This window comes from Corylus avellana, chromosome 4, assembly GCF_965113065.1.
Source record: "Corylus avellana chromosome 4, dhCorAvel1.hap1.2, whole genome shotgun sequence".
Classification (NCBI taxonomy): domain Eukaryota; kingdom Viridiplantae; phylum Streptophyta; class Magnoliopsida; order Fagales; family Betulaceae; genus Corylus; species Corylus avellana.
In genome coordinates, this window is record NC_142493.1 from 30,335,502 (window position 1) to 30,358,693 (window position 23,192).

General features: G+C 37.3%; 1 pseudogene across 1 annotated transcript; it reads right to left on the bottom strand.

The window, feature by feature from the left end:
• Positions 1-719: 719 nt before the first annotated feature.
• Positions 720-23,182, bottom strand: LOC132179462 (putative RNA helicase SDE3; annotated as a pseudogene). The gene is made up of 4 exons (XR_015911911.1): positions 22,650-23,182; positions 14,074-14,775; positions 2,610-2,831; positions 720-1,840 (listed from the first exon to the last, which is right to left on the bottom strand). The product of XR_015911911.1 is annotated as a putative RNA helicase SDE3 (transcript).
• Positions 23,183-23,192: the final 10 nt, after the last annotated feature.

Here is a 23,192-nt window from a genome sequence, read left to right on the forward strand (position 1 = left end):
AAAAAATGAATATGCTAACGTGATAAAACGGTGCGTTTCAACTAAGCTAATGACAGTTAAAAAAATTTTGACAGTAAAATTTTTCTTGGTATTTCGATTAACCCAGTAAGTAAATTTTCAAAAAAAAAAAAAAAAAAACTTAGGGAGATAAAAATTTCAGCACGTTGACCCAAGAACTTATGATATATTTACCCTAATTATAATTGTATAAAGTTTTTATCAAAAAATTTATGAAATCTGAAAATTACAAAAGAAACAAGCTTGAAATCTGACAAAATCATAAAGGTACGTAATCAGTCCATTATCCCAACAAACGTGAAATCTGAAAATCAAGAACATGTAGTAAAAAACAAATCTTATGTCAGATCAAACCTACATGAGCTCCGCTAGACTAGTTTGTCTCATTTGAAGATTGTTTTCCTTAATTTAGGGAAAATAATTTCAAACCCCCATTTCGTTCAATGATAATATAATATGAAACCTGGCGTTAATTTAATTCCTAAGGAACAAAAGTGCGTTTTCCCACAAAATATTTTCTAGCAAAACAATTAATAGAGCCACAGGAATCCGTCTGGAAACTAATATGATGCGAAGACCGCTTGAATGATATACAAATAGTTAGTGAAGTAACAAATAATCCCAGGAATCGGTTTTTGCTTGTTAATAATGCATGAGATGAATATGAAGAGTCATCAAAAAACACTAGTGCATGGGAAGAGAGAAGGAAATAAAAACCAAGTTGCATATGAGGTCTTACAGTTATACATACAGCTTCAATTCGAAGGCGAAGCAGAAACAAGGCACACTAAAGTAGAAGCCAAGTAAGATCATGAGAGCATGTACACAAGTGCATATTGCTGTTCACACAAAAACAGTTGAGATTGAAGAGAGTGACAGAGAGGTACTATCGGTCAAAGTCATCCAGCTTTGTGATGAACACTGGATTGTTGGGGCTCCTATATGGCCCGAGTTCAAGAAGTCTTTCAAAATATGACTTCCTCAATCCATATTTCCTACCCACGTCAGAGCGGACCCAACCTGAAGAGTCTCTGGGTGCACCAGTAACTATAACTGATGTATTATCGTTAGCAAAATTAGCCAAAGCTACAATTGCCTCCGGCTCCGTGGCTGATGAGGCATCCACTAGAAAAATATGGCTAAAATGTCCAGCAGCTATGCCTTCATTGTGCAATCGAAAGCTACTCACAAAAGTTGATAGAATTATCCTGTATTTCCTAAGATGCTGGAGTGAAGGACAAGCAAATAATTCCCGCTCTATAATGCATGAGCTAAGAATGTCAATAGGAACCCCATCTATCTCTCGAAATGCAGCGTTGGCTCGAAATATATCCGACTCTGGGATCTTTACCTTTAGACTTCTGTTCAGCACATCACATGTGCTGTTTATAGGAGCACATACAAGAATTCGATTATCTGGGGAGGTTTTATATGCTTCAAATACTGCTTCTTGAACAACAACTCCAGTTCTTGATAGAGACTTATTTGCCCTATTTACACAGAGTGAGCCGCAAAGAAGATAAGGTGGTGAGCTGCGAAAGCTTAAAATGCGATGAACAGCGGAGAACTGATCTGCACCAAGTTCCTGATAGGCCCGAGCTGGTGGGTTTAGGATGTTCTTTCGGGAGACACATTCAGGAAAGAGGAAGTTCAGGAGCAAAGGATCCGATGCAGCTTCAACTGCCTGATGAGCCCTTTTTAGACATACTCTGTTGAATGAGAAGCTGATGTCATATTTGCGAGTTGAACAATGCTGTGAATGGAAGTCATCTCCAAATTCGACTAATACACAAGTGCTCTTCACCACGCGATAGATCAAACCCTGCTTACCATTTTGATAGTTAGTGCTGTAGATATGATAAAGAAGTGAATTCATAAACACTCTTACGTACTGAGATTTTAAGAATCGTTAAGGTTTTATAAACCAGGGCTTTAGTTTCTTGTTATAATGCCAAGAAGAACTAGAGCAAAACCACCACAGAACCAGGAGATTCCATCAAAGATTCATATCGTATAAAATATATTTTACAATTGGAAGGAATAGTAGATTAATTTGAAACGAAAAATTAAAGGACAATTAATATTATCACACAATTAATCGGAAGGATAAAAAAGGATGAAAAATATATTTGATCTATTTTTTGGTGAGCCCTAGATTTGTTTATATATCGAGTCGTGATTCACACAACACCTGGCATGCATGAATGCTAGACAATTTTAATATTAAAAAAAAAAAAAAAAAAAAAAAATTGCCTAGTGTGCATAAACCGTTCATGCACGCCGTTGTATTTATCTTTACCGTTATACATCTAATTGCAGTCCGTACGTGGGTGATAAATGTTCACTATCAATTGTTATATATATATATATAGTACTATATAGTCAATATCTGGTCAAACATTTGATGTCATGGTGTGTGAGAAGGACACATCCTTGTTGTCTTCATTTTTAGCTTACTATCTTTGTTGCCAAAGTAGAAAAGCGCAAGCACCTCTGAATTTCATTCTCAAGTGAAGAAGGATATACAGTAAGTAGATTTTCCTTATATTGGCACGCAACTATTGGGTGTTTTAATGGAAGCGGAAGCATACCTGAAACGGCTCGACTATTTTACCCGAAGGTCGTGCATAGACCAAGTCTCTTGATAAAAGGAATGGCCGGTTCTCAGGAACAGAATCAATCTCAAATACCACAAAGATCTTATCATCCTTCTCAACATTTCTATTATAATTTTTGTACTCGTTTGGCTTTTTATAAATTTGAGCTTCTTGCAACTCCAAAATCACGTTCTCCAAGTTGAAAGCACTCCATTTCTGATTCCAATAAAAGCATAAAGTTACTTATCAAAAATAAAACCATAAAATTACCACAAGCCAGAATAAAAATGTTGAAAATTGGAAATAACATTCACTAAGAGATAACACAAAATAGGAAGAGGAATATTCAACTTTATTTAACTTGATAAAATAACTTGTTTACATGGGTATTTATGAGATACAAATGATCCTTCTAACTTCTTCATAATAACTTCATTCATTTACATCTCATATAACTCTCATGTAACTCCTATGTAAAATAACTCTTAAAAAACTAAACGACACAACATCTTCAACTCACTTAGTAACATATGAAAATATGAAATGAAAATACTCAACTAAACATTAAAATTAAGTTTATTATTCAACACCCCCTTTTAAACTTAATTTCTTTTAACCTCCTTGAAAAAACGAATAATTCTTTTAGCCACCTTGAACTGAGGTAGGTGATTCCATATAACGACTAATAAGCTCAACTCCATGGAGAATATCCGGTCCTGTCAAGTATCTCAAACTTCCAACTAAACTCTTGAAGATTGTTGGATTCACTCTTTCTCCTTCTTCATTCTTCTTTGCCTTGACCACCCATTTCACTCCAATAGGTTTTTGTTCTTTTGGAATATTCGCCAACTCCCATGTGTTCTTTTCAATTTCTTTGATTTCCTTTTTTTTAATAAATAATGTGAATATTATTGAAAAAGCGCAAAGGGATGCAATCCTAATGCAAAAATATATACAATAGAAACCCCTACGAAATATACAGAGAGCACATATTCAAGAACTCATTTATAGTTGGGACAACACTACGATGATCACTACAAAAAAATAGGTATTTTCTGACGTGGCAAACAGTGCATATTTTTTGCCACGTCAGCATTTTCTGACGTGGCAAAAAATGCCACGTCAGAAAATATTTTCTGACGCGCTAAAAAATAGCACGTCAGAATTTTCTGACGTGCCAATTTGGCGCGTCAGAAAATTCTGACGCGCCAGTTTGGCGCGTCAGAAATTTCTGACGCTCCAGTTTGGCGCGTCAGAATTTTCTGACGCACCAGTTTGGCGAGTCAGAATTTTCTGACACGCCAGTTTGACGCGTCAGAAATTTCTGACGCGCCAAAACTGGCGCGTCAGAAATTTCTGACGTGCCAAATTGGCGCGTCAGAAATTTTCTGACGTGCTAAATACTTGCACGTCAGAAAAAGAAAAAAAAAAAAAAAAAAAAAAAAAGACCGAAATTTTGAAATTTTTTCCTCTTCTTATTTTCCCTCCGCTTTTTTCATCTTTTTATTCTTCCCCCTCATTTATTTTTCCAACACTGTCTCTCTCCTATCCCTTCGCTTAGTATAGAAATTAAAATCTAATTATCTCTATGTCTTTTTTTTTTCACTAAAAAACACTATTTAATTGGAGATAAAACAAACAAACATGAAATGAACTTGTCGTTGCATCCAAATAGCTAGGTTTTCTTCTTAATTATATTCATGAATTCTTTCATCTTTTTATTCTTCTCCTTCATGCAGAGAGAGAAGGAAAAAAAAATTGCAGGGTACTGTACTTGCACTCTACGGTGTGTTGGAACTTGGGGGAGGAAAAAGAAAAGGAAAAAAAAAAATTAGAAGAACTGAAGCCTACGTGCAGAGAGACAAAAAAAAAAAAAAAAAAAGAGGGAGTGAAGAAGAATGAATTAATTAAGAAAGGGAGAGAAGAGAAATAATGAAGACAAAAAAAAATTAAATAAATAAAAGAATTCCTGACGCGCCATATCTGGCACGTCAGAAATTCCTGACGTGCCAAATATAGCACGTCAGGAATTACTGACGTGCCATATATGGCACGTCAGGAATTATTATATATATATATATATATATATATATATATATATTATATGTTTCAAAAATAAATAAATAAATAAATAATTTTTATATTAGGTTTATTTATATTATATATATTCACCTTTTTTTTTTTTTATGTTAGATTCCTAACGTGCTAAAAATAGCACGTCAGGAATTTTAAAAAAAAATTAAAATGAAGAAGATAGCTAGAAGCTAGCGTGCAGAGAGAGAAGGAAAGAAAAATTGCAGGGTACTGTACGTGTACACTACGGTGTGTTGGAACTTGGGGGAGGAAAAAAAAAAGGAAAAAAAAAAAATTAGAAGAATTGAAGCCTACGTGCAGAGAGAGAGAGAGAAAAAAAAAAAAAAAAAAAAAAAAAAAAAAAAGAGGGAGTGAAGAAGAATGAATTAATTAAGAAGGGGAGAGAAGAAAAATAATGAAGACAAAAAAAAAAAAAAAAAAAAAAAAAAAATTCTGACGCACCATATTTGGCACGTCAGAAATTCCTGACGTGCCAAATATAGCACGTCAGGAATTACTGACGTGCCATATATGGCACGTCAGGAATTATTTTATATATATATATATATATATATATATATATATATTATATGTTTCAGAAATAAATAAATAAATAAATAATTTTTATATTATGTTTATTTATATTATATATTCACCTTTTCTGACGTGCTAGAATTAACACGTCAGAAATTTCTGACGTGTTAATTTTAGCACGTCAGAAACCTGATATCAAAAAACAAGCGGGATTTTCAACTTTTTCCCTCTTTTTCCCTATCTTCTTTCCCTCTTCTTTTTCCTTTATAATTCTATTATATATTCATATTCTTTAATCTTTTTTCTTTTATTTCCAAACACAGTTCTCTCTCTCCTCTCTCAATCTCCCTAGCCTCTTCTCTCTGTACATCCGGCCACCAGCTTCTAAAGGGAAGAAGAAAAGGAGAAAAATAAGATTGAGGAAGAAGAAGAAAAAGAAAAAAATGGGAGAAGATCAGAAGATCCAGAGAAGCAGCAGAAAAGAAAAGAAAAGAAAAAAAAAAAAAAAAAAAAAAAAAAAGAAAGAAGGAGAAGAGATCGAACCAGCAGAAAAGAAAAGAAAAAAAAAAAAAAAAAAAGAGAAGGAGAAGAGATCGAACGAAGCAGCAGAAAAGAAAAAAAAGATGGAGAAGATCAGAAGATCCAGAGAAGCAGCAGAAAAGAAAAGAAAAAAAAAAAAAAAAAAAAGATGGAGAAGAGATCGAAGCAGCAGAAGAAAGAAAAAAAAAAAAAAAAAGGAGAAGAGAGATTTTATGGTTTGGGTTTTTGATTTTATGGTTTGGGTTTTTGAAAATGAAGGAAAGAAGAGAGAAAAGAGAGTGAAAATGGAGGAAAGAAGAGAGAGAGAGAGAGAGAGTGAAAATGGAAGAAAGAAGAGAGAGAGAGAGAGTGAAAATGGAGGAATCAAGGAGAACTGGGACCGGAGAAGACTACTGTTCCACAAATAAAAAAAATATTTTTAATTAAAAAAAATCCAGAAAAAATTAAAAAAAGAAAAATTAATTTTTTTTAATAATTTTAAATTTCCTGACGTGTCACTATTTGACACGTCAGGAAATTTAAAATTATTAAAAAAAAAAAATTTCTTTTTTTTTTTTTAATTTTTTCTGGATTTTTTTATTAAAATTATTTACTGACGTGTCAAAATTTGACACATCAGAAATTTTCTGACGGGTTAAATTTCAACACATCAGTAAAATTTCTGACGTGTCACAAGTTAACACGTCAGAAATTTTTCTGACGTGTCACTCTTTAACACGTCAGAAAATAATTTCTGACGTGTTAATTATAACACGTCAGAAATTTCTGACGGGTTAAAACTTAACACGTCAGAAATTTTCCATTTCTGACACCTATAATCTTCACGCGGGAAACACGTCAGGAAGGCCCCGTCAGGAACGTTTTCTGACGTGTCAGACTACCTGACACGTCAGAAAACGTCCGTCAGAAAAAATTTAATTTTTTGTAGTGGATGAGCCAACGCCCACAAGTGTAGCATAGAGATCATATTCTTCCTCATCCCATCCACCGAACACTCCTTATCCTCAAACGTTCGGGCATTCCTCTCCCGCCAAATACACCATGTGATGCACAAAGGAACTATCCTCCAAATGACTTTAGAGATAACCCTACCCTCCACCTGATTCCAGCAAGAAAGCAAGTCAAGGAACCTTTGCGGCATGACCTACTCAATACCGAACAAAGTAAAAACATAGTTCCATAACCGAGTAGCCACTTCACAATGAATCAACAAATGATCTACGAACTCCCCATTCTTCTTACACACACAACACTATTCTACTACCACAATTCTCCTCTTTCGCAAATTGTCATGTGTCAGAATTTTGCCGAGAGCCGCAATCAACCCAAAAAATGCCACTCGCGAAGGCACTTTAGAGCGCCAAATACTCTTCCATGGAAACCCCTCACAATCTGGAATGGACAAGGCCTTATAGAACGATTTCACGTCAAACGTACCCTTTTTAGACGAGGACCATCGAATACGATCCGCATTACCATAAGAAACCTTATAAGAGTGTAGCAGTTCAAAGAAAGAGGAGACCACATCCAATTCTCAATCCTAGGCGGAGCACACAAAAATGACATTCCACTCAACCATCTCATTCCTCCAACTAAAATTATCCTTCACCCACGCTTCTTTGTACCTTGCAATACTAAACAGGGAAGGGAAAATATGCTTCAACGGTTGATCGTCACACTAAATATCATGCCAAAAGTGAACTTTCGACCCCATCCCCACCTCAAACCTCACACCTTTTGCAAAAGTATCCCAATCTCTTCTAATATGCTTCCACAAACCCACACCATAAGAACCCGACACCTCCTTCGAACACCACCCACCATCCTGATCTTCATACTTGGCTTTTATTATTTTGTACCAAAGAGCCTCACTCTCTGTCGCATATCTCCATAACAATTTCCTCAAGAAAGCTTTATTAAACTTATGTACATTACGAATGACAATTTTTCATCTTTTACCGCTTCTTCAAAACCTATTGGCTCACAATCCGCAAAATAACAAAATAGATTTAGATCACCATTTAAATTCTCTGTTACCCTATAGAGTTCTTGAAGACTTCTCATGTGTGGTGGCTTTTCACTAGAACTTCCACTTGAAGATGACGATGACGGTGTACTAATTAAGACTTGTTGGAGATGGAGAAGGTGTAGTGGGCTCTTCGTTTCTGGACTCTTCTTCTCCAAGAAAGGAAAGAAATCATTTTTTTTTTTCTCTTGAATGCTCCAATCCCAAGAGTCTTCTTCATCAAACTCCACATCTCTACTAATTACAACTTTGCCGGAATTTGGATTGTAAAGCTTGTAGCCTTTAGAACTTGAGTTATAGCCAATGAAAATGTACCTTTTGCTTTTATTATCACGCTTGGACCTCTCTTGATCTGGTACGTGTGTATAGCCAACGCTTCCAAAAACTCACAAATGAGAAACACTTGGCTTTCTTCCGCTCCATGCTTCTTGTGGTGTTTTGTTCCATAGGCTTCTTGTAGGACAACGATTTGATAGATATACTGCACAGTCAACACCTTCCACCCAAAACTCTTTAGGCATTCTTTTTGTCTTCAACATGCTTTGAGCCATATTGAGAATTGTCCTATTCTTTCTTTCAACAACACCATTTTGTTGTGGCGATCTCGGAACCGTTAAAGCATGACGAATTCCATTTTCTTCACAAAATTCTTTAAATTCATTAGATGTGAATTTACCTCCTCTATCGGATCTCAAGGATTTAATACAATAGCCACTTTGTTTTTCCACAAAAGCTTTGAATTTTTTGAAAACCTCAAACACTTGAGATTTTTCCTTTAAAAAATAGACCTAAGTCTTTCGACTAAAATCATCAATGAAAAGAAGTAACGATTTTTACCAAATGAAGATGGCTTAGTTGGACCACAAACATCCGCATGTACAAGTTGAAGCGGCTCATTTGCTCTTGTAGTAGATTCTTTTGGAAAGCTTTTCCAAAACTGTTTGCCGACAAGACATCCTTCGCAAAGTTGATCCGGTTGATTTATAGAAGGCAAGCCATTCACCATTCTCTTTTGTGCCAACAATTTTAATCCGCCAAAATTTTCATGCCCAAATCTCAAATGCCAAAGCCAAGATGAATCTTTCAAGCAAGTCTTGAGACATTTAGCCACATCCGTTTGAGTATTTAATAAAAACATTCTATTGCTTGTCATGGGAACTTTGGCTATCAAATTCTTCTTGTCATCTCTTAGTAAAAGACTACGATTTTTCATATGAATTTCATAGTCTTTTTCCAAGAGTTGTCCCAAGCTCAAAATATTACTTTTCATACGTGGAACAAAATAAACATTTGTAATAAATTGTTGTCCTCCATTTTTCAAGCGAATTGAGATTGTACCTTTCCCTTTTATTGAAACTTTTGACAAGTCTCCAAAAGTAACATTCCCGCTCACCAATTCATCAAGCTTAACAAACTTGTTTTTGTCTCCACATATATGGTTGCTTGCCGCGTTGTCAAGATACCACGAGTCCTTCTTTCATCTTTCTTCTCCTTTATAAGCAAGCAACAAAGTGGGCTCCGCAACCTCGTTTTCAACATAATTGGCTTCCTTTTCAACATTGTTAGCATCACTTCTACACTCCCAAGCATAATGACCATATTTTTGGCAATTATAACATTTCACTTGAGATTTATCATACCTTCTTCTATATTGCTTCCAATTATTTTCTCGTCTTCGTCCTCTTGATGCTTGACCTCTTTCTTTGTAATTGTTCCGATTACGTCCGCCTTCTTCTACCATAGCCATGACCGCATCCTCATCCTTGTCCTCTTTGACTCATTTCTTGCTCTTCTTCCTTCTCTTTGAAAAGGAGTTTTGTAGCTAGAACTTGCTCCAATGGCTCTTCCTCCTTCTTGTTGAGCCTTTCTTCATGGGCTTGAAGAGATCCCATAAGTTGATCAATACTCATGGTTTCTAAATCTTTTGACTCTTCAATAGCTACAACGATATAGTCAAATTTTTGTTGCAAGGAACGGAGGATCTTCTCAATGACTCGAACATCTTCCAATTTTTCTCCATATCTCTTCATTTGATTTACTATGGCCAACACCCTTGAAAAATAATCCGCAATCGACTCAGATTCTTTCATTCACAAAACTTCAAATTCGCCTCTTAATATTTGAAGGCGAACTTTGTTCACTCTATCAACTCCTTGATAGGAGTTTAGAAGAATCACCCATGCTTGCTTGGAGGTGGTTGCATTCTCCACCTTTTCGAACATAGTTTCATTCAAACATTGATGAATAAGAGTGAGCGCTTCTTGATCCTTTTTTCGAAGTCTTTGAAAAGACTCTCTTTCATTAGGACTCAAAGAAGCTTCATCACTAAGCTCATCGTAGCCTTTTTCTACCATCTCCCAAGCATCTTGCTATCTAAGCAATGCCTTCATGCGAATGCACCAATTATCAAAATTGTCTTTGGAAAGGTGAGGGAATTGAAATGAAAATGTTGAATTGGTCATTTCTCTAGGATCAAGAAACTGGTGTTCTGATACCACTTTGTTGAAAATTGGAAATAACACTCCCTAAGAGCTAACACAAAATAGGAAGAGGAATATTCAACTTTATTCAACTTGATAAAATAACTTGCTTACATGGGTATTTATAGGATACAAATGACCCTTCTAACATCTTCACAATAACTTCATTCATTTACATCTCATATAACTCTCATGTAACTCCTATGTAAAATAACTCTTGATAAACTAAAAGACACATCTTCAACTCACTTAGTGACATATGAGAATATGAAATGAAAAGACACTTGAGGCTCCGTTTACTTCGACGTAAAATGGTTTCTGTCAGAAAATATTTTCAAGTAAGCCATTTTTCCTGAAAATGTTTTCTGTCGAAAAAATTTTACGGCGTTTACCGCATGCACGGAAAATAATTTTTTTTCATATTTTTTTTTCCAATAAGGACCCTGTCGGGACTTGTTAGGGACCCCGCCGGGACCTGCTCGGGACCACGCAAGCACTTGAGAGGGACTTGTCCAGGACCTCACCGGGACTTGACCGAGACCCGCCTAGGACTTGCCTGGGACCCTGCTGAGACCTGCTCGGGACCCTGCTGTAACCCACCCAGGACTTGACCGGAACCCGCCCGGGACTTGCCCGAAATGCCACCGAGACCAGCTCGGGACTCGCCTGAGACCCCGCTGGGACCGGCTCGGACCCGCCCAAGACTTGACTGGACTTGCCCGGGACCCATTTAGGACTTGACCTAGACTTGACCAGGACCTACCCGGGACTTGACCTGACCTTGCCGGGACCCACCAGGGAGTTGCCCAAGACCCACCTGGAACCTAACAGGGACCCTGCCGGGACTTGACCGGGACCCGACCGGACAAGTCCTAGGTGGGTCTAGGTCTAGTTCTGGGTAGGGTCCCGTTCAAGTCCCAGGCAAATCCCGATCAAGTCTCGAGCGGGTCTCAATCAGGTTCGGGGCGGGTCTCGGGCAAGTCCCGGGCAGGTCCAATCAAGTCCCAGGCGGGTCCTAGTCAAGTCCCAGGCGGGTTCCGGGCAAGTCTTGGGTGGGTCCCGGCCAGGTCCCGGGTGGGTCCCGGTCAAGTCTCAATGGGGTCCCGGGCAAGTCCAGGGCAGGTTCCGATCAGGTCCCGGGTGGGTCCCAGTCAAGTCTCGAGTGGGTCCCGGGAAGGTCCCAGTCGAGTCTTGGGTAGGTCCGAGTGGGTCCCGTTCAAGTCCGGTCAGGTCCCGGGCAAGTCCTGGCGCGGTCCCGAGTGGGTCTTGGGTGAGTCCCATTCAAGTCCAGAGCAGATCCCGGGCAAGTCCTAGTGATATTCTGGTCAGGTCTCACAATGTCCGTCGATTTAAGAATGAGATACTCACAGTCGGAAAATGGTTTACAGTTTTGAAAACCGTAAACCATTTTCCAAAAATTAAAGAGGAACTTTCGGTCAAAAGGAAAATATTTTCTGTTAAATACTATTTTACGTCGAAGTAAATACTGTAAAATGCGGAAATCATTTTCCGTAAACCATTTTACGTCTAAGTAAACGGAGCTAGTAACATATATATGAAAATATGAAATGAAAAGACTCAACTAAATATTAAAATTCAGTTTATTATTCAACAGAAAAAACATACAAATTTAAGAAATTTACAGTTCAATCACAATGTTCTACCATGATGCTCCAGCATACATTATATGATAGATTTCTGCAAATGAGAATGTAAAACACTCTGAAAATACTCGTTGAATTGTGATCTAAACGAGGAGTGAAAATGAGATAGCAAAGACATAATTTAAATAAATTTCTGAATTGTGATCTAAACGAGGAGTGAAAATGAGATAGCAAAGACATAATTTAAATAAATTTCTAAGTAGTTCTTCATTTCACCTTTTTTCTAGTAAGAAATTTCTTAATTGGCTTTTTATCGCATCCTTTCTGTTCCTTGCGGTATTTGTGTTGAAAGTTTATCAGGCATTAAACTAAAGAATACAAGGACTCATTTTGTAATACAAACTTGCATTTCCAGTCCATCAGGATAAAGTAAAATTGTGTTAATAATTTCTTTTGTGGTTAAAAAATACAACATTTAGATAGGTAACTAAGATTGCATTATTATTGAACGGCACACCTGAATTTTAGAGCTGGAATGAGTCCAACCCACATGTTTAGTATTCCAGTCCCGTACCTAACTGATTTGCATCTCTTAGTATTAGACTCTGTTTCTTGCGACGTAAAATGGTTTCCAAAAAATGATTTTTGAATTTTATGGTGTTTATTGCGACGTAAAATAGTGGTTAACGGAAAATATTTTCCTTTTGACCAAAAATTCTTCTTTAATTTTCAGAAAATGGAAAACCGTAAACCATTTTCCGACTTTGAGCATCTCATTTTCAAATCGACGAACCCTACCAAGACTTGCCCAGGACCCTACTGGGATTTGACCGGGACTTGCCTGGGACTTGACCAGGACTTGCCCGAAACCCCACCGGGACCTGCCCATGACCCGATCGGACATGAATGGGACCCGCTCGATACTTGCACGGGACTTGACCGGGACTCGCCCAGGAACCGCTCGGGACCTGACCGAACTTGAACGGGGCCCGCCCATGACTTGACTGGGACTCACCCAAGACACGCCCGGGACCCTGCTGGGACTTGATCAGGACCCGACCGGACCTGCTCTGGACCACGTCGAGACTTGACCGGGACCTGCTTGGGACCCCGTCAGGACTTGATCGGGACCACGCCAGGACCTGCTCGAGACCCTCTTGGGACTTGACCGGGACTCGCCAGGGATCCACTTGGGACTTGACTAAGACCCAATCGGACTCGTTCGGGACATGATTGAGACTCACCCGAGACCCCACCGAGACTCGCCCAGGACTTGCCAAAAAATATTTTCGGCGGAAAATATTTTCCTTAAAAATGATTTCAATAAAAATATTTTCGAGTTTTTGGCATGTAGGGAAAATCAGGTGGGTCCCCGACGTCGAAAAATGTCCCTGTCGGGTCTTGGGCAAGTCATGCTAGGGTCTCGGGCTGATCCTGATGGGGTCCTGCTAGGGTCTAGGCTAGGTCTGGGCAGGTCCCAGGTGAGTTCCAGTGCGGTCCTTGCGGGGCTCAGTTTGGACACCTCTAAGACTTGGTCGGGACAATTTTCGTAATTTAGAGTTTAATATGATTTAATGAAAACATATATACAAAAATATATATTTTTTTTAAAAAATGATTTTCTTTGTGCGCGGTAAATGCCGTAAAACATTTTTAGGAAAAATGACTTCCGTAAAAATATTTTCTGACGGAAACCATTTTACGTCGAAAGATACATAGTCTAATTTCAAAAAAGTACTACTAGCTTCAATATTTTGTAATATTCTAAAGCATATATGGTTATCAATATTTTTAGAAATTAAACTGATAACAGCAGGATCACTAAATTTTATCAGATAATTCTGAGCTACCTCTGTTACACCAGCTGTCCAAAACCTAATAAATTCCAACCCACTCTAGCTCTTAATCACTAATATACATAGAGTATATTCATTTTGATATCTCTCTTATCTTACATCTTTACAAATACTTTCACCAGTAGGACAAATCATAAGGACCTAGATGACTTTTGGCTGCATGTTATTCCATAATAAGATAATCATGAAAACTAGCTAGTAATTAACTAAGCAATTCACCATAAACAAGATTTCAAAGCGCAAATAGTAGTAGATAAGAAGGTTCATATACCAAGTTATGTTCTTGACAAAGCAGCTTACTTATAAACAGTTAGAAGGTTGATATCGAAGGGCATTCATGAGTACCTCCAAGTAGAAATCCTCAGCATATAACAGAGCAGCAAAGTAATGCTTATAAGTTGAAGGAGACAAAGGCTGCTTTAGAACTGCTGGCACAGTGTCTTTCTTGATTAGACCTTTGATATCCTCAGGAATTGCATATATAGGTGAACCCTTTTCCCATACATAACTCGTCTTCGTTTCTCCATTTATTTCATCAGAGTGAGCCATAGAAAGAATCGGCTTAAAGGCTGGATATGTTGGGTCTTTAAGGGAAGATGAAGATGGAGAAAGTTTCGATGCAGATTGATGAGGTTTGGAGGAAGATAACAATGGATTGGGAAAAGATGGAGGCTGTTTAGATGTAGATGTTGCGGAATTAGAGGACGAAGGAGATGGACTAGAAGAAGATTGGCCATGGGATGGTTTATATGAAGATTGAAATGGTCTAGAACTTGTTGAACTCTGATGAACTTCATTCCTTCTTTCCAATAACTCCTGAATATGTTGTGGATTGGTTGTCGGTGAATCGCCGACATTTGGTTGACCAAATGGAGCACTCCGCGTCACCCGAGTCACCCCAGTCACCCGTGAGCTTGGAAAATTTTGTGGGGTTGTATTGAATGGATGATTTTCGTACACTGGATTTCTGTTCCGAACATTATGATCATCACGACGTTCGTCTTGGGAACCAAATATGAGTCGCCAAAGTCCTTGAAGAAAATCCATCTGTGATCAAAACGCACTCATTTAAACCTTAAACTGTTTGGTTCCTGAGAAATTGAAACGAAGTCCTGACTTTTGAACTCGTTTTAATCGTACTTAAAAAACATACCGAATGTAGCGGATGTGACTTGATTTTCTAAAGTCAGACAGTGGGCCCCAGTCTATGCTATTTCTATTGGTTGCTATGTGGTGCTTTCGTCTCTTCTTAGAATGCTTCTTGGAGAAGCTTTTAATTCTTTTACTTCACAGTGAAGTATTCCTTTCGTCTCTTCTTAGAATGCTTCTTGGAGAAGCTTTTAATTCTTTTACTTCACAGTGAAGTACTCCTTAGCCTTGAAGTCTTCTTTTGCCAACAGCCAGGAAAATAATCCTCTCCATTTCAAAATTCCTCCATTTTTTTTATTTAATGTATTACCATCATTAAAACTTTTGGACAATACTACCCTTCAAAATGCACTAAATGAAGAAAATAAAGAAATTTTAAAATGGAAAGGATCCATTTCCCATGCCATTCGGTCATATTATTGAGGGACAACAGCAGCTTCGTAAAAGAAAGAAGAGAGAGCACAGTAGCTTGTTTTAGAGATAAAAATAATAATAATAATAATAATAAGAGAAAAAAGAAAGCAAGCTCTTAGAGAATTAAGAGATTAATTTCTCTTTTGTATTTAATTTTCTTTTGTGTGTTTGTGAGCTTGGGTGTATTGGAGCTTCTGGGTTTGAATGGTTTTGTTTGTACTACTCTTTGTACTCTACTTTTTGTTAAGGAATTTCTCCTAGATCGTCTCTGCCAGTGAGTGTAGGCTTATTAAGTCAAACCACTTAAATTTTGGTATCTTGTGTGACTGATTGTTATTTTCTATTCTACTATTTTTCTGCTTCATTTGTGATCCTATAATTATTTTATCTCAACACAAAAAAAGTCAAGAAAATGCGGAAGAAATTATGAATCTTACACTAAATTTTCGTCTGAAGACCCAGAAAAAATAAAAAAAATAAAAAAAAAATGGTTCCAGATCCAAAACGAAAGAATCAACTTACTGATCCGGAGTGAGTGTCAACTCATGTTCTTTCTACTTTGTGCATCTTCTTCAGGCTTCAGCCCACTATATATGGTGATCTGCACAAGTGAGCAAATTAATGAGCTGCAAGTGATGAAAAAGAATTATTAAAAAAAGGAGGAATTAAAAACTTAATAATAAAAAGAAAGACGTACAAAGATAAGATAAAGAGCGCAGACAGAGAGGACTTTGTTTCTCTGGCGGTCTTCAGCCAATTGGCTGAAATGCGCATTCCCTGCAGTCGCAAGGGTTGAAGGTGAAGAATAAGATTCCATAACCTTTCCACACAAACAACGCTCAAGGCTCAAGCCGATACTCTGAGTGTTACACGTTAGAATACATTCTCAAGCCGATACACCTCCTCACCAAAATATTCTCCCGCTAAGCTGAAATTATGTGACAGCTTCTAAAGACTACCAAACGTGCAGCATCTCTCGACAAGCAGAATCTCTTTCTTTCAAGACAGCTTCGAAAGACCACCACACATGCAGCATCTCTCCTACCAGACGTAGAAACTCTTTTTTTCAAGATATATGCTCTCTCATAGAGAATATTAGGGGATTTTCTTTTTTTTCTTTATTATTATTTTTTTTTTGACATGTCCGCACAAGAGGGGTGAGGAGATTAGAACTAGTGGCATCCGCTTTATTAGGCGTGGTCTTAGCCGACCCCTTGGGGCGAATATTAGGGAATTTGATTTCATTGTAATTGATTGTAATTTCCTATAATCAGATTTGATGATGATTTTATTGTAGGGTTAAATACCTTATTCACCGCTTTAATTTAACTTTTTTTATTTTTTGACCCCTAGGGTTTACTTTTTATCACAAGAGGTCCCACTAATTTGCCTAAAGACGAAAATAGTCCCTCCGTCAAAATTTCGTCCAAAATTTGACGGAACGCCACGTCATCACCAATCACAGTTTGACACATGTCCATATAATTAATTAATGAAAAAATATATTTTTTAAATTAAAAACATTAAAAAATTATATTTAATTAAATTTTAAAAAGTTAAATTAAATTAAATTATATGGGGTTGGTTCGGCCACCCAGGTGGACATTTTGTGAACATTAGCACTAACAGCAACTTCCCTTTGATTTTTCCTAAGTTTAGGGACAAAACTACTTTTTACTTTCCTATGAAATTATATTTCACAATAACTTTCATTACCTTTTCCTATACTATTAAAATATTATTTCTTTACAAAAAACAAGTTTCATACCTACCCTCACTTTTTTCACAAAATCCTAACACAATCCTCAATTAAAGACAAAAGATGAAAGAGGAGAGAGGAAAGATAAATGTTTATATTAAAATATGAATATGGAACCACTTTTGGTTTCCTACACATTTGGAAACACTGTAGCAACCTTTGACAGTTGGTTAAATGTAGGAAATTTGATGTGAGTAGGTTTTTATGGTTTTTTTGAAATTTTTCTTAAATATAAGAAAGGGAATGACATATAGAGCATCTGTTGCTAATGCTTTTAGAGAAACTCAACTGGGAATTGACCTTTTGGACCTTGGAACCGTTGATGCCAAGGGTCTGCCGCTTGAACCGGATGGTCTGCACGTCACCACGCAAGCCCAGGTTCCACTAGGGCAGATGTTGGCTGATACATTCCTTCAATTGCTTCCCAGTGGTCGCCCCATTCTCAGCCCTATTCACAGCAGTGCTCCCAGAAGGTGTTCCAATTTTGTTTTGGATTTTGGTGGTTCCATTATTAAGATGTTTATTCAGCATTATCGTATCAGATAGCTTCTGCAGACGTCGAAAAAAATAATAATAATTTTACCATATATTACTAGACACCCTTTTTTTTTTGGGCAGAAAACATTGGGGTGGTTTGGCCATGGGGCCACCCCCAGGCCAAAGGGGGGTGGGGCCAGCCACCCACAAATGGCCAAAGGGGTGGCTACGCCGGCCATCCCAATTTTTTTTTTAAAAAAAAAATTAATTAAATATAATTTTTTTAATTTAAAAAAAAAAAATTATTTTTTTTAATTAATTAATTATATGGACATGTGTCAAACCGTAATTGGTGCTGATGTAGCGTTTCATCAAATTTTGGACAGAGGGACCATTTTCGTTTTTAGGCAAACCAAAGAGACCTTCTGTGATAAAAAGTAAACCATAAGAGTCAAAAAATAAAAAAATTAAATCACATGGGTGAATAAGGTATCTAACCGGCCCTTTATTGTAATTAGATTTGATGGTAATCAAATTACTTTGATTTGATTACCAAACAAACTTATCTACCCAAATTCTCCTATAAATAGGAGTACCATGTATTGTAAAAGATATCATTTGAATAACAGCATAATGTAATTCTTTAGACTTTATCTGTAGACATATATCATAGACCGAACCACGTAAAATCTTTTATGTTTATTTATTTTATTTCCGTTATTTATTTATTTTTATATTTCATTATGAATTTATTCACTCTCAACGTTCCTTTGTATTATAAGTTAGTGCTCAATCATGTAGAAATAATTTAAGATGATGCTTACCTATTCTTTAAGATTTAGTTTGTTGTATAAATTGTTACAGCACTTCTTGTAATAATACATGTAACCTTTCTACCGTACGTAATACAAACTATTTTATGGTATCAGAGCACTCCAATCAACACTGAATTTTTCGATCCTCCATAGCCGCCTCTAACGGTACTCAATCCAACAATGTTTTATCTTTTCCAAGCCTCACCCCCACACTTCAAATTAAGCTTGACAACCATAATTATCCAACGTGGCTGTCTCAATTCCCGCCAATCTTTCGTGGCCATGATTTTATGGGCATAGTTGTAACACCCACAACCCGATATGGCTAGGTTTGTCACTTTTCATTTTTCCTCTTTTAAAACAAAAATTTTGCAAAGATCTATAAGGTCTATTAGAGTATTTAATACCATTTATTGGATATATTATTCCTACCTCATTCCTTTACCTAAAAACAAAAGTAAAACTGAATGAGCTCAAATAGGCCTAGTAAGTAAATCTCCAATCATAAATAGGTGGTTTAATTTGTTTTTAGAAATAATAATAATAAAATTGTTGGAATCGTATCAAGCACATCAAAATATATATGCAAACCAGCCGTAACAATATACATATTTATCTGTCTCATACCAGTCACATATGCATATTGATGCGTCTAGCAATAAAACATCATAAATCATTAAAAGCAATTGCTTATAATCATTATCTCATACTAGGGCTCATGTACACTATTACCCCATGTACTAGGGTTGTGCGGCCCTTGCGACCCAAGCAGAGACTATGGCCACAGTCTCGTCCTCTTGGCCAGCCAATTAACTCTGGGTGTGCTCAACATGGCAAAAATGATGGAATACCACCTTCTGGCAGAGCCTCTTTCAGTGGTTTCGCCTCCATCTTTAGCATCGATACTAAGCTCTATTCTTTCTGATTTCTCTTAGGACCAAAAATATTTTCCTACATATATGTGCCCTCATTAGGCCTGGGTATCGGTCAAAACGGTCCGGTTAAGGACCTTATCGGTTATTAACCGATAATTTTCGGTTAAACGGTTTATTAACCGATACCGAACCAATAAGAATTTTAACCGATAATTTCGGTTAAAACGGTACACGGTTAAACGGTCCGGTTAAACCGGTTAACCGATTTAACCGAGAGCTTTATATTGATTTATTTTGTTGGGCCAAAAACCAAAAATGAGTTTTTTTGACTTTTGAGAGCCCAAATACTTTTTGTTGGGCTAAAATAATTTATTAAAAATGAGTTGTTTTAGGGACCAAATACTTTTTGTTGGGACCCAAATATTTGTTTTTTGGGCTAAAAATTGAAGCTTTTTTATATTGATCCACTTCAACTTTTTTTAAAAAAATATATATATATTATAAAATACATTTTTCCAAAGCAAATTGACTAATTAACATAATGAATGCTAATTAGACTAGCAAAACTAGTTAATGAAAAATGCTTTTACCAAAGGCAAAGAAATCTCATCAAATGCCATCACTTAAAAAAAAAACATCAAACCTACCCAAACCCAAATTAAAATAAAATTCATTAATGAATAATAAACAAAGTATTAACTAATTAAAGTCACTTAGCAAAAGGAAAATAAGTCATGGGCAACACCATTACACAAATTCGGAAACCTGTGTCACTTGTGGGAATTTGGAAACCTCTCTAAAAGACTAAACGACGCCGTTTTGGGACTAGGACTTAAAAAAAAAAAAAAAAAAAAAAAAAAAAAAAAAAAAAAAAAAAAAAATATTCCGGTTTCTTATCGGTTAACCGGTTAACCGATAAGAACCGCTTAACCGGACCGGACCGGACCGGACCGAATTCCGGTATACTTTTTTTAACCGATAAGGATATCGGCATATCGGCTACGGTTTATATCGGTTCGGTCGAAGCCGGTAGACGGCCGGTTAAACGGTAACGGTTAATTTGCCCACCCCTAGCCCTCATTTTGTAACTTTTTATATGGGGGAGGTGTAACGGACGCTAAACAGGGCTAAGAGCCTTAGCACGAGAGGAGCGTTAAAAAAGATAAATTCTAAAGACTCAAATTAAATGGCCATTACGTTACATATTCATGGATACATACTTTTTTATTATTGATTTGTTTTTATGCTTTTTATAAAAACAGAAGACTCACTTGTTTGTCTATGTAAACATGATAACGCCATATTTACATAGAAGCTAATGCAGGGGGAGGCAGAGGACGAGGGTCCTTTTGCCAGTTTTGATGGTTATTGAACCATTTGCTGAGTGTCTTATGCTTGTCTCTAGAGAGTTGGCTTGTATTACTTATGTGTTGTTTCTTGGATTTATCCATTATATGCCAAATCAGAAGTTTTTGATCAATTTGTCAAATTTAAACTCATGGTTGAAAACCAATTCTCAATCACCATTAAACAAATTCAGTTCGATGGTGGTGGAGAATATAACTCTCTTCGATTTCAATCATTTTTCAACGAATATGGGACAATTCCTTGGAAATCATGCCCCCATACATTGCAACAAAATGGTATTGTCGATAGAAAATTGAGACATATTTTAGAAACAAGCGTAACTCTCCTTGCGCATGCTCATCTCTCTAACAAGTATTGGTTTGATGCTTTTCTAACTGATATTCATATAGTCAACCGATTGCCTACTCCTATTCTAGACTTTAAATCCCTTTTTTTCCAAATTACATAAGAAGGAGCCAATATTTTCAGGTTTTTGGGTGTAAGTGTTTTCCTCTCTTGCGTCCTCATGGTTTACACAAGTTTGAATACAAGTCAAAGACATGCTTGTTTCTTGGTTATCATCATGCAGGGTATAAGTGTCTTAATCCCACCACCAACAAAGTTTACCTTTCTAGGCATGTGGTTTTTGAAGAAAGTAATTTTTCGGCCAAGGAACCTGATGCCACGTTGCTGCCCTCCAAGCTCACTACACAGAATGATATCCCTTTGATCAGTCCGGTAAGTTTCTATTTGCCATTTTTTCAATCATCACTTGCACCCCCTGATCCACCTCATTCAACTATTAAACTTCATCATGCTTCTCCTCGTGAACCTTCACATCTTCTCCCAACTCCTCCTTCACCATCCACATCTTACTCCTCTCATTTATCTACTATACCAGCCAGCCCACCTAACTCCTTTGTACCCCTTACCCTTCCCTTCAACTACACTGAGTATGTCTCCTCTGTTTCCCACTCACACCCTCTTGAAAATCATGACACCTCCCTTGTTTTTTCTCCTTCTCTGCCTCGTTCTCAACCGTTTGTATCTTTACCTCATCATCCAATGATTGCTTGTTCCCAAATTGACTCCCTTAAACCCAAACATTTTCCTAACTTTAAACTCCATTACTCTCTACTAAACACCCATTTCATTATTTTCATATTATTCTTACTGAGAACGAACACACTAAATTAAGCTGATGTTAATTCACGCTGGAAGGATGTTATGCTCCAAGAATACCAGGCCATGGTTTCCAATGGCACCTCAACCTTGTGTTCGAGACCTTTGCATCATAATATCATTCGCAACAAGTGGGTCTACAAGATTAAACAAAAACCTAATGGTTTTATTGAGCATTTTAAGGCCCATTTGGTAGCTCGTGGCTTTGAACAACGACGTGGTATTGATTATAATGAAACATTTAGTCATATGATAAAACCCTCCATTGTTCGCATCCTTCTCAGTTTGGCCGTTCAATTTAACTAGTCTATTCGACAATTGGACACCTTTAATGCATTTTTACTAGGTTATCTTGGGGAAGAAGTGTACATGGAACAACCTCAGGAGTTTGTGAACAAGATGCATCCAGACTTTGTTTGTAAACTCCACAAATCCTTGTATGGCCTGATCAAGCAAGCTCCACAGACATGGTTTCATCGATTATCCTCATTTTTGCTTGAGCTTGGATTTATAACCCCATTGGTTGACCCCTCATTGTTTATCTTTATTCATGGTAGCGTTCGGTTGTTCATGCTTATCTATGCAGATGATATTATACTCATTGGTTCAAAATCATTCTGCCACTCATCTCCAAGTTGCATTAGGAATTTCCTCTCAAGGACCTTGGTCCACTTAGCTTCTTTCTTGGTATTTAGGCTACTCGGACTTATTTTAATGACCCAAATAATTAATTAGGCTTAAGACAGCTTAATGAGGAGATTAATCGGACTTCGGGTCACTAGGAACATCTGGAGGGACATTTTGGATATTTTAGAATTTCGGAGCTAAAGTAGGCAAACACTTGTGTGGGGACCATACATGAGCGCTCGCCTGGCAGCCGTACACGAGCGCTCATGTGGGGACCAGGACGAGCGCTCGTTGACTAAAAGAAGAGGGAGGCAGATCAGATGAAGATGCAGATGCAGACGATTCAGAAGGATATGTTGGGTCTTCAAGGGAAGATGAGGATGGAGACAGTTTTGATGCAGATTGATGTGGTTTGGGGAAAGATGGAGGTGGTTTAGATGAAGATGTTGCGGAATTAGAGGACGAAGGAGATGGACTAGAAGAAGATTGGCCATGGGATGGTTTATATGAAGATTGAAATGGTCTAGAACTTGTTGAACTCTGATTTCATTACTTCTTTCCAATAACTCCTGAATATGTTGTGGATTGGTTGTCGGTGAATCACCGACATTTGGTTGATCAAATGGAGCACTCTGCGTCACCCGAGTAACCCTAGTCACCAAATTCACCCGTGAGCTTGGAAAATTTGGAGGGGTAGTATTCACTGGATGATTTTTGTACACCAGATTTCTGTTCCGAACATTATGATCATCACAACGTTCGTCTTGGGAACCAAATATGCGTCGCCAGAGTCCTTGAAAAAGATCCATCTGTGATCAA